Source organism: Panicum virgatum, chromosome 6N, assembly GCF_016808335.1.
Source record: "Panicum virgatum strain AP13 chromosome 6N, P.virgatum_v5, whole genome shotgun sequence".
NCBI classification, from domain to species: Eukaryota; Viridiplantae; Streptophyta; class Magnoliopsida; order Poales; family Poaceae; genus Panicum; species Panicum virgatum.
In genome coordinates this window covers 31,100,413-31,110,630 of record NC_053150.1, presented here as the reverse complement: position 1 = coordinate 31,110,630, position 10,218 = coordinate 31,100,413, and positions in this window count along the sequence as shown.

Sequence of the window (10,218 nt, the reverse complement as noted above, 5' to 3'; positions counted from 1 at the left end):
CAGAATGTTGAGCTGAGTCACTGTTTTGACCATATGGAAGATGTAAGGAGCATAGTGACATGCACTAGAGGAATCTGATGAACAAGCAATGATTTCATTCCAAATGAATTCCATGACTGCAAACTTGCATCGCCCGAGAGCCATCTGAGCAAGCAAGTTCTTGGCCCTATGGGATATGTTGTCCGAGTCACCCCCTCTTGGAGTGAGAGTGAACCGAAACAGAGTGTTGAGCAGTCTATAGAATGGAGTGAGACCCTTAACTTGCCCAAGCACAATATCCCCATAGGCTCTATCATACATGAACTGCATCTTAGAGGGCTCAAGCTCATCACCTTCATGCAAGTCCACCTTGGAATCATCACGATCCACAATATATCCACCACCTAAGCAACTGAGTTTCCAGTGTGACCAAACAATATGCTAAACTGAGCCATGTTGTAGGTGAACCGCTTCCCCCCAAGAATCCAGTGAAAGGTCCTGCCATTCTCCTCAACAAAAAGTGTGGCAAAGAATTGAGCCACAACTTCCTCATTCCAGTCGCAAGAGAAACTCATAATATCAATAAGGTCCATCTCCTGACAATGAGCATGAATTGCATCAATTACATCCTTGACAGGAGAAGCAAATCCTTTCAAGTATCCCCAATCAATCCACTTCATCACAGTGGTGACATGCTTCTTGGTCATGATGACAGACTCATACCATTCACCTGATGTGGGAACCAAAACTGATGATCTCCAATGAAACTACGCTCAACAATAGTTGGATCTTCACTATATCTCAAATGAGCAACAGAGTTTCCACCCTTCTTATAGTTAATCATAGGAGGATCACGATAGTCACGTGTTGGGCGAGTAATAGTAGCTATGATATTCTCAAGATATGAAAGATCAATATCATGATCAGGCTCAATCCTAGGATTACTACCATCAGCTAGAGCAGAGCTAGATTGCCTCCTTGACGTTCTCCCAGTACCTCTTCCTTGTCCTGGAGGATTTGCTGTACCACGACCTCTCACATTTCTCTTGGTCGCGTGCTTCTTTGTGCTCTACTTGGGTCTGATGTAGACCTCTTCATCAGACTCCGTCTCATGATCACTGTCAGAATTAGTGGGTGGTCCCTTCTTCTTGGTCACCTTAACTTTCACCATCTAGAATAAAAGATATGTACCCAAGATTTAGGATATGACAGTGAAAGAATTAAGGGTTCAATGAACAAATTGTTCTTTTCTGAGCACAGTCGGATCATCCGGGCATGGTCCGAATCATCCGGACCTGTCCAGGTTCGGATCATCCGGGCATAGGCCGGATCATATGGCTCTGCTCGGGATGAACTCCACTTTCATGAATCCGAAGATTTACCCCGCAAAAACTTATGAAACTCTAGGCATGACCTCTAGATAGATAAAGAAGATGATTCACTGGAGAAAATTTCCTAGAACTTCCTACATTGAGAGATCGGGGCAAGGAGATTTTGAAAGAATTACCTTCGAGTTTCCCATGCAAATCGAAGGAGTTCCGGAGGGGTCCGGATCTTCCAAGACGTGGGGAATCAAGGGAGCAAGAGAGCTCAACAAATCCTTGGTCCAAAATCGCGATCGCCGCGCGGAGCTTTTTGGGGAGAAAAAGGGTGGCGGCGGTGGAAAAAGAAAGAGAGGGTTAGGGCACCCCACGGTCAGCCTATATATACTAAAACTGTCAGGGCCGGATGATCCGAGGTAAGGTCGGATCATCCGGACATGACCAGAGAGGTTTTGGGCGCAGGGTCCGGATGATCCGGGGAAGGTCCGGATCATCCGGAGATCTCCAGGTTCGGATGATCCGAAGTGGGGTCGGATCATCCGGGTTTGATGCTCTACGACCGGCTTGTATTGCTCCTCGAGTTGTATACGATGTGTGCAAAAAGCGGGGCTAATACCTTTCAAGTCGTTAATCGAGTAGCCGATCACCTTTTTGTGCTTCTTCAATAAATTCAGCAACTTCTCCGTCTCTTCCCGGCTCAATTCGTCGCTAATAATCACCGAAAAAGTCTTGCCATCTCCCAAAAATTCATATTTAAATCCCTTGGGGAGTGACTTCATCTCAACATCGGGCGCACCATTCTCTTCTTGATCTATCTCTCCAATGTCTTCAAACTTTTCTTCCTCCAAATTCCCGTGTTGCGGCTTCAACTCTTCCATTGTTTCCACTAGTTCTCCGTTTTGATCATCTTGAGCGTCTCCATTCTCCAAAGTGCGTTGGAGAGGATCCCTGAAAGAATCAATGGAATAAATGCTCTCTACCTCTTCGTTATCAAGAGGTAGAGGTGAAGCAAAAGACGGTTTTGAATGAAATTCAAATGTGCGCTTCTCTCCATCTAGATCAAAAGTGACAATCCCTTTTCCAACATCTAGAACAGCATTTACTAATTTGAGAAAGGGTTTTCCAAGGATTATGCCTTCATGCTCATCATCACTAGCGTTAATCACAAAAAAGTCGGTAGGAATTTTTTTACCCGCTATAGCAACATTTAGATTTCTAAGCACTCCTAGCGATTTGATTAATCTACCATCTCCCATGATCAATTTAATGATTGTGGCATCTAGGTTTGGTTTTTCGTTAAAAAGCTCAACATAAACCTTGGAACTCATCACACTAACATGGGCGCCAATGTCATATAAAACATTGCAACATTTTGTTCCGTCTATCATGCAATCAACACGAGGTGTGGGTGATGGATTACCTTCGCCTTGATCGCTTCCAATCGCATATACTTGGGCTATGTGCACGTAGGGTGATGATTCCAATTTCACTCCCATGATCTTTTTGACCTCCAGCACTTCGTCCAAGTCAATCTCTTCCTCTTTTTCTTCAAAAAGTTTCCGAATAATACCACCGGCCGATTCCTTGCCAAATGTATATCCCGTGTGATTATCCGGCGGGAAGTCTTCCGCTATCACCATCGCCATTCATCGTTGATTTGGATGCGGTCTTGCTTTGTCGAACATTCTTCCGAAGTCAATTGGTATCCAATCCATTTGCTCGAATTCCCTTAGCGATTTGACGGTGCCCATGGTTCTTCCTTTCTTTTCCGGGTCGTCTTTCGTTGCACTCCGGATCGATGCTTCTTCATCGTGGTTTGTCTCTATGACTTTCCCATGCTTTGGTTGTTCTTCCCTCACTTCCGATGCCTCTTTTCTGAAAATTCCAGCAAGCATCCGCACTTGAGATTCTTCCTCGGAGCTTGCCGAACATCGTTTTTCCCAATCTCTTCGCATGGCCGCACCCTTGCTGATTTTTTGTAGGAGTTGGGCGGCTTCCGTGAGTGTTTTCTCCATGAGATCTCCTCCTACACACATTTGAACAAATTGCATGTACTCGGGGGTTAGGGAAAAATAAAAGGTATGCATGAGTACTTCACCGGAAAATCCGAGCTTCGGTCCTTGTTCAATCAATCCATTGAATCTATCCCATGCTTGATCTATCCCTTCTCCTTCTCCTTGCGCGAAGTTGATCACTTGCTTCCGAATATGTTGAACCTTGCTTAATGGAAAGAACCGCTCGCAAAATTTCTTCATCAAGTCATCCCAGTTTCCTTTTACCTCGAAGGATGCAAGTGCAAACCATCTTCTCGCTTCTTCCACAAGTGAGTATGGGAAAAGATTCCATCTAAACCAAGCTAGCGGAACTCCGTCTTGTTGTACCGTATTGCATAGCATTGTAAACCACTTGATATGTCTATATGGGTTGTCCGTCTCATCTCCTCTAAAGGGGTTTGCTGCCGCCATCTTGATGATTTGAGGCTTGATCTCGTACTCGGTGGCTCGCAACACCGAATCTGATTTTTGCATGTCGAAGTCCTCCGATCACGGGCTTGCATAATCCCTTAGTGATTTTTCTCCTTCCTCCACGTGTTGAATGAGATGGGCCATCTAGACAATCAAAACAAAAACAAAAACAAAAACAAAAATTTTCTAGAGAAAATGTTAGGTGTTAGTAACCAACAAAATTAATACAAAGTTAAACGTAGCAAAATCGCTTGTTCCCCGGCAACGGCGCCAGAAAAGCTTGTTGACGCTCCTTAGAGCGCCAATTTACGTACCGCAAGCGCACGGATCGTGTAGCTTTTCCCTTAGAGTATTCCCCCAAGGTTTATCAATCCACGGAACAAGTGTATTACTATGCTTAACTAAGTACTAATGATGTTGGTAAAAGATCTATATTGAGTGATTGAGTGTGAAATAGATCTAATCTAACCAATCTAATCCAATCTAGACTAGTGAGCATTGATAGGTGTGTGCACAAGATATGAAGAGCATTTGTCCATAGGGTCTAGGATCACTAGAGATGTAATCGCCAAGCAACGAAGAACGGATCTAATCTACCAAAGATGTGTTCCAAGATCAAAACCTTTCCCTCCCGCATACTGTCACTACACGAGGATAATCGGTAACGAATCAACAAGAACACGATAGTTGATGTAATCTAAGTAAACCATGCAAGAGCAAAGTAAACCCAAAGCCAAGTCGCGAACTATTAGGCATCAAAACATCATCAACAAGAATCGTGATAGATCAATCTCATAAAGGATTCGGCAATTACAACTCAAGATCTCCTTACAACCCCATGAACAAACGAGGACTTTACCCCATGAAGCTAGGTGAAACGTAGTCGATCATGGTGACGAAATCTCCGGTAAGGGATGGATCCCTTGCTGTCCTCCAACTTGCAGCGGCGCCGAGGGACGATGAGGCCTCCGGCGTCGCCTTTCTCTTGTGTCTAACACGAATGGATCTCTGGAAATCGTCTCTGGATGCTTCCTCTCTGATCTCCCTGCTCCCCTTCTGCGATTTCTGCGATTTCTACGGCTTCGGGGTATATATAGGCGGTTCTGGTCGGCGGTTTTGGTAAAACACAGATTAGGGTTGACGCATACTTCGTGCTGATGAAAACTGAGACTGATTGGGCCCAGAAACAGGCTGGGCCGGCCGGCTCAGAGGGCCCCAGGCCAGCCGGCCTGGGCCCTTTCTGGCCCCTTTCGGTTCCATCTTTCGCGTGCGGCCTCTTCTCCTTATTCCTCATCTTAGCCTAGTTATAACCATGCGTCAAAACATCTCCAAAAATGTCCAATTTCCTGCCAAAACACAACATGCTCCATAATCCAGGACAAAATCGAAAACGGTCAAGTTCGGGTGCCAAGTGGCGGGTTAGTACATGAATCATCCCGAAGAAATTACCAAAACCTCTCCTAATTGTATAAAAAAATGGGCACTTAAGGAGCGCCAACATTCCCCCCATGCTTAGATTTTGCTCGTCCTCGAGCAAATCAAATCATCAAGTCCTTCCATGGGTTGCTCGAGAGTTCTCAAACTGCAAAATTTACTTATGCAAACAAGTCTAACAATATTTCTTCAAACAAAGGTCAGAGGAGCAGCGAGGATAATCATATCATGGGCGTTTAAAAACTCATCCAATATTACTCCACGACTCTTACCTTTATCCGGCAACTTAAATATCGACAACACTTGCTTTTCTTGCCATCCTTGGAGGTTTTTCCTTTTTTTAGTTTTTAGAAGCAAAATACCCTGCAACAAAGGTTAGACCAAAAATTCTTGCACAAGTCCTTTCATGCCTCTCGATATAAGTGGCTATCCTATTATTATTTGCAAACTCTCATCACCCAAAAGTCTCTCAAGTATAAAGTGGGGTTATAGGTGAGGCTTAGCAAAGTATATACATATATTGTCAAATTAAGAAAACCTTCTAATGATTGCTTACCTTCCGAGCCAATGATCATAAGAGTTTCTCCATAATGTAAAGGGTTCAAGGGTAAGAAGATTTAGAATGGTGGAGATGTGCAAAGGCATACAAAAAGATTGACTTCAAGGCACAAGCATCGTCCTCGTTGTCGGATTGCACATGGTTGGAATTGAGGATATTGTTCTCAAACAACAAGGTGATATCTCTTTGCACTTCTCTAACTATAGAATCCCTTCATTTATTCTTTTCTTCTCATACATTTTTTTCTTTCTTTCTTTCTCCTGAATTTTCTTTCTCTTTTCCGAACCTTTTCATAGGACACTTTCTATAAAACATAGATAGGCAAATCTCCGAAGTGGCTCCTTGAATTTTTGGAGCCCAAGCCGAGGCCAGCCCAATGGGTGTAGGCCGGACGGCCTGGGGCTTTCCCAGGTCCGATTCGGTCCGTCTTTCCAGTACTCCTTTCTTTCTTCATCCCAAAATTATGTTTTATACACCTCATGCGCAGGAATAGAATGTATCCTCATAATTGGGTTGTGATCAAGGAAGAGGATAATAAACAAGATAATCTCAGGTTCGGGTTTTGGAATCCGGTAGATTTCATGAGTTGTTCCAATGAGGAATTCTCATTACCGAATATTGACGTGGCTAGCAATTTAGAGATGAAAAATACGGACATGATCATTGCTCGAAATTAAAACTCCCAAGAGAAAGAAATCCTAACTCAACTCAATGTACATCCAATACTTATGGTGGAACGAATATAGCTTGTGGATGATAGGATATTTACTCTCGACTTGTCAAGAACTTGATCAACCTTATGTTTGTAGGGGTTTTATTTTTATGAAATTAAAGTCCTCCAAGTCATGCCTTACTCGCAAGCGTAATCAAACCAAGCACTAGATCAAAGCTCAAGTGTGGGTATTAATATGGACAAATAATTTACTAAGCTCCACAAATTCGAATTAATTTTCATGACAACGCTCGTGAATAATTGCTTTAAAGAAAATAAAGTAAAACTGAATGCATAAATAAAATGCACGATCCAACAAAAAACAAAGACTCTTTTTATTTTGTTTTCATGACTCAACACTAATTTAAGACTCACTCTCACACATGCGAAAAATAAAGCACTCAACGCTAGACTATGACTCTCACACATGCGGAATTAAAGACGTGCACACGACGAACTTTCAACTAAACAAAGACTAACAAAATTCAATCTACGAGCCGTCACACCTTTCCCCCCATGCTTAGATTATGCGGCGTCCTCGTCGCAATGATATAAAAGACGGGTGTGACACTCGTCGGTGTTCTCAACGGCACCTAGGGCAATTGAATCTAGGGCGCCCTCCTCCTTGCTTTTGTAGATCTCCGACTATCCCGAATAACTTCCTTATGTTGCGGACAAGGAAGTTGTAGTCTCTCTCAACCAAGCTCTCGATGTCGTCCATCCTTCGATCCATTGCCGCGATTTGATCGTGACACCTATCGATGGTGGCGCGGAGATCCGCGATTTCATTGCGGCACTTGAAACAGCACCCGGAGTGATGCCCGCTGCGGTTGGGGCTGTCGTCCTCGGGCTCGTCGTCGTCCTCCTTCTTCTTCTTGCCGCTGTCACCTTCAGAGGGGTCGTCTTCCTCCCTTCTCTCCTCGTCAGCCCACCCCGGCCAATCATCATCGTAGTCACGACCGGTGGCGCCCCATGAACTAGGGCTCATGATGCTCTCCCAATCGCTGTCCCCCGCATAATCCTTCGGCTCCGGGGTGTGCTCGATGTAGTTCTTTCTTTTAACTCCGAGGAGGCGCAAGGAACGCCTAGGCGCGGGTGGCTTTTTGTCTTGTCGCTTCTCGCCTTCATATTCGTCGATGCTGATGACGACGACCACCCTTTGGGCTTGAGCTAGCTTCTCGTTGCACCATTGAAGGCCCTTCCCGCCGACGCTCATCCTTGCTTGAGTATTGAATTTATTCGGAGGGGCCTTCGCTTCACATCGCTTTGCTTCTGCAAGGAGGGGCTGCGCACCGATTGCCGAGATGGGGCTAGGCGTCCTTGGCGTGGGGGTGTCGGGCGTCATGCCCCTCTCATTGATCTCCATCGCTTCGATCATAGCTCTTGCGCTCGCTGGACCAGCCATTGTCGATGTCTCTCACGAGGTGGTGGTGTAGATTGAAAAGTATGAGAGAATAGATCTAACCCGCGCCTCTATTTAAGTCCCGAAAAGACTTGGACGAGAAGTCCAATATCTCTTTTGTTTTGGCATGCGAAATCTATAAGGCACAGGTTTGAAATTTTCTTATCTCGTACCTACCAAAAATCGAGACCGAATTGCACACGAGGAGCCTCAGGCCGGCCGGCCTAGGGTTGTTGGGCCGGCCGGCCCAGGGGGTTTTTCAGCCCCCTGGACTCCAACTTTTTCCGAGGTACTCACCAATAAATTAGAAGCCTATGTTTTACTCAAAGTTTGTCCAAAATAAAAATAAAACTACGAAAATAAAATCTCAAAGAGAATATTTACAAACTTACCTTGCTTAACATCGTTAGGCTTGACATTCCGGTTCCTCCTCCATGGTGTATATGTCGATGTAATGAAGGGGCACGACGTCGGGCTCCAAGAATACCTTTAGTCGCTGTCTGTTCACCACATATTGGTCACCTTTCACATCCATGATTGTCACCGCTCCCGTGGGTGAAACTGAGTGTACGACATACGGTCCATCCCATTTGCTTTGCAATTTTCCTTTGCCAAAAAGTTTGAATCTTGAATTGTAGAGTAGGACCTTGTCTCCTTCTTTGAATTCGTTGTTTTGTAATCGCTTGTCGTACCACCTCTTCATCCTTTCTTTGTAAATTGATGCACTATTGTACGCTTTCAATCTTAACTCCTCCAATTCGCTTATTTGGATTCTTCTTTTAATTCCAACGGCTTCTGCATCAAAGTTCATTTCCTTCATCGCCCAATACGCCTTATGTTCTAGCTCAACCGGCAAGTGGCATGTTTTTCCATAAACAAATTGATAAGGAGTCATACCAATCGGGGTTTTGTGTGCCGTACGATATGCCCATAGTGCATCATCTAATCTCTTCGACCAATCTTTTCCTCCTTTTACCACGGTCTTCTTTAAAATGTCCTTCAATTGCTTGTTCGAAGTTTCTGCTTGTCCTTTTGTTTGGGGGTGATAAGCCGTGGACACTCTATGTTCAATTCCCAATTTCTTCAAGCATTTACCAAAGTCTTTGCCCGTGAAGTGTGTTCCTCCGTCGTTTATCAAGATTATCGGGATGCCATATCGAGGGAATATTACAGATTTAATCATGTTTATGGACTCCTCCGTTGATGCCTTCCGACACGGCATAGCTTCAACCCACTTTGAAACATAGTCCACCATCACCAATATATGCTCAAATCCATGTGAGTTCACAAATGGTCCCATGAAATCGATTCCCCAGACATCAAATAGATCTATTTGCAAGTTATAGTTCAACGGCATGGCATTCCTGTAACACCCATAAAAGGACATACACCGAGCAATCATATACGTGCCAGGATCAAGTCACACGTATATACAACAGAATGAACAGTATATCACAGCACATATCACGTAAAAGATGTAATAAAGCAAGTACGAATGCTATTTATTACATTAATGACAAAATGTCTGATACTGCGGAAGCGTAAAAACATATACAATAAACTCTCAGAAGCAGGGCGCCACAGGGACGTCGACTGGGAGACGAACGCCTAGAAGTCCTCGTACTCCTGGTATCTCCGGGTGAACTCCCTCGCGTCGGTAGGAACTGAGCAGCAGTAGAGTGTCCTCAAAAGAACAAGAGGAAAAAGTGTAGAGGAGGCAAGGGTGAGTACACAACTCGTACTCAACAAGTATAACACAAACTATGAGGCTCTAAGGTTGGCTGACTCAACTGCATTAGCTTTTAAGTCTTGGCAAAATATTATTAAAGCTATTTACTACAAGTTGATGAATTACCATAAACCCAGTTACATAGTAATTAATCAAAATTAATCATGTTACTACTGAGAACCATACCAAACCAAGCCACCCGGGGAAACCTCCCTAACCAAAGGAAGATAACCCCACTAATCAAAAGGAGGATCTGGGCCGCTCATGACCGTGAGCACGGCTAGTATACCAGTTTTACACTCTGCAGAGGTTGCACATCTTTACCCACAAGTCGTGAGCTATGCTAGTTGTTCATCACACTTCCATAGGTGAGATGACTAGCAAACTCACTACGAGGCCATTACAAAGGATCACGTTCGTAAGGTGTAACCGCTAAGGAATCAGGCTCCGCAACGATGGGACCCACCTCGAGGGGGTACGCAGACCAAGCCTCGTAGCGCAGGGACCATTGAAGCTCACCACCCCTCCTGCCCCATCGGTAAGTTACTCCCGAACCAAAATGACCTAATTAGTAAGCCAAGACCATCCCATTCCAGTCTTGTGGTAGCGCTGTTGT